This window comes from Triticum dicoccoides, chromosome 3B (genome assembly GCF_002162155.2).
Source record: "Triticum dicoccoides isolate Atlit2015 ecotype Zavitan chromosome 3B, WEW_v2.0, whole genome shotgun sequence".
Taxonomy (NCBI): Eukaryota; Viridiplantae; Streptophyta; class Magnoliopsida; order Poales; family Poaceae; genus Triticum; species Triticum dicoccoides.
The window spans coordinates 828,323,344-828,325,829 of NC_041385.1; the positions used below are offsets into that span (position 1 = coordinate 828,323,344).

Genomic DNA, 2,486 nt, shown 5'->3' on the forward strand with positions numbered 1-2,486 from the left:
TTGTATCTCTTTAACAGATCCATGAATATGAACATGGGATATCTTTGGACGTATAGGGACATAATAAAATGAACTTAATTGCTAAATACAAAGTAACACTCAAGCATTAACATATGTTACAATATAGACATATAAGATATGTAATAGTATACTCTCTCGACCTTCACTATAAGATGCACCCATTAATTAAATTGACATGGCAACATAGAAAAAAACAAATTAAGGCACAAAAAACAGTAGCTTCCAACACAAGCTCGGTCCTACGACGAGCCGTGATCCCATACGCTTCACTCATATCAGGCTTCTCCGGGTTCCCACCATCGGGAAGCTTCTAGTCCAAGTGATAGAGAAGGCTCGCAAGAGCCATTTCGATGTTTGACACTCCAAACATCAAACCGGGACACATTCTCCGTCCAGCCCCACCTGGGAGGAACCAGAAGTCCGTACCACCATAATCAACCTTTTCACGGTCAAACCTCTTGGGCATGAACTCGCTCACGTCAGTCCAGCTCTTCTCATCCCTACCGATTGCCGACACTTTCACAAATACAATGGTGCCCTGTGGAATATCATAGCCCATCACCTTTGTTTGCTCAGTGCAAAGCCTCAGCATGAGCAACAGCGCCGGTGGATGCAACCTGAAGGTCTCCTTGATGACCATCTATAGGTAGTGGAGCCGGCCGTCGATGTCGGCCTCATTCACCTCGGTCTTGCCGTGGAGGACTCGGCGAACTTCAGATTGTGCGGCGGCCATTATGTGTGGGCTCCTCATAATCTCAGACATTGCCCAGATTGTTGTCATGGCTGTAGTCTCTGACCATGCAATAAAAAGATCCTGGTGACACACACGGAAATATGTGAGACTGAAATATCATGTAGAAAGTAAAATGTGGTAGCTAGCAGGGTTTAAAATTTCAGTAAAAGTTATGTTAATTATGGTGGGTATTGGAATATTTGTAACGTTCAAATTTTGCACCATATTAACCTAATATTAAGCCAAATTTTACATTAGGCAAAATTCATCTGAATTAGTTACATTTTCATCGCAAACCAAAATATTTTCCAAAATTCCTCTTAGATCCCAAAATAATTTGGTGCCAATTTTTTTGTTATATCATCTGTTGCCAGAAAATTCTACTACTGGAATTTTAATGGAAAACCTAACCGGCGACCGTTCGACGGGAGAGAAATGCATTTCGAACGATTTTCCTGGCAGTTTTAGTTCTATCGGGGGTGCAATTTTCTTTGGAACAGCATGGCATTTTCTGGGAGGACAGCAGTTTTGAGCCTTCACTCCAGAAAGTGCCATGCTCTTATGAAGAAACTGCCACCCCGACCAACTAAAACTCCATCAAAATGTTTGCAAATGCCACCCCTCCCAGTGGACAGTCGCCAGATAAGGGGGTCCAATTTTAAACCATTGTCTTGGGTAGCTAGTGGTGACTGGTGACTCACAAAGAGGACGCCGCTAATATTTTCATTGGTGAGGGCAACGCCACCAATCCCGCCGTCCCTCTGGAACTGGAGCAGAGTGGTGAGTATGTCCCCCCTCTGCTCACGTCCGGCATCATTGTCGTCCTTGCCCTCTATAGCCGTTTTTTGATCGTTGATCACGGCGTCCGTGATGGAGTGGATCCTCCGGTGCAGCTCCCATGTCGTCCTGAGAGCCCGGACACCGATCGCCCGGGGCGAGGCACGACGCTGTGAACAGGTCGATGAGGTTAAACCTGGACATGAGGTCCAACACCATGTCCAGCTCCTCCGGGTACGCGTCCCGCTACGTGCACCTATCGCCCATGGCTGCCCTCATGACCATGTCGTTCATCATCGTCACTCAGCTCCTACGTCACTCGGCTCGCGCGCAACCCCGCAAGGTTGTTAAGATGATTTAGTAGATGTGTCGGTATCGGTTTCATCTGCGAGAAATCCTGGGAAAATCACGATCGCCTGCCAGTGGAAGGCTTTCTGCGTTCAGTCAATCTACGTGGAGTGAATCGGGAACTCTTGGTGCATTTCGTTTTCACTCTCGCCCCAGCAAAAGCACACAATGCAGATCCATGCATGGGATCTACCACCTCCATCCTGGTTCATTAGTCATGTTCATATTTTGTGCTAAACTTTGATCATAATTCTAATTTTAAAAATGTCAGTGCATGTCATAAAAAAAATATTGGATTCGTATTTGAATATAGTTTCTACTGATATTATTTTTTATTACATGCATTAACATTTTGTTAGTTAAATTAATGTCAAATTTTGACACAAAATACAATGAGGACCAATAAACCAGAACGGAGGTCTGAAATTGCCTACTTTACTTTTTATACATCTCTTTTGAGTTTTGACCGGTCCTTGGCTTCTTTGTTTGATGATGATGATGACGATAGCTCTTCTCTAGCCCGTAGAAACATAGATAGGGTCAACGACTGAACGAACAATGAAACATATCGACATCTTTAAACGACAAAATGAAATGAAAAAGCAAA

General features: G+C 44.1%; 1 pseudogene; it reads right to left on the reverse strand.

The window, feature by feature from the left end:
- The window catches only part of LOC119280185, a 2,057-nt pseudogene extending 229 nt beyond the window's left edge, over positions 1-1,828 (reverse strand).
- Positions 1,829-2,486: the final 658 nt, after the last annotated feature.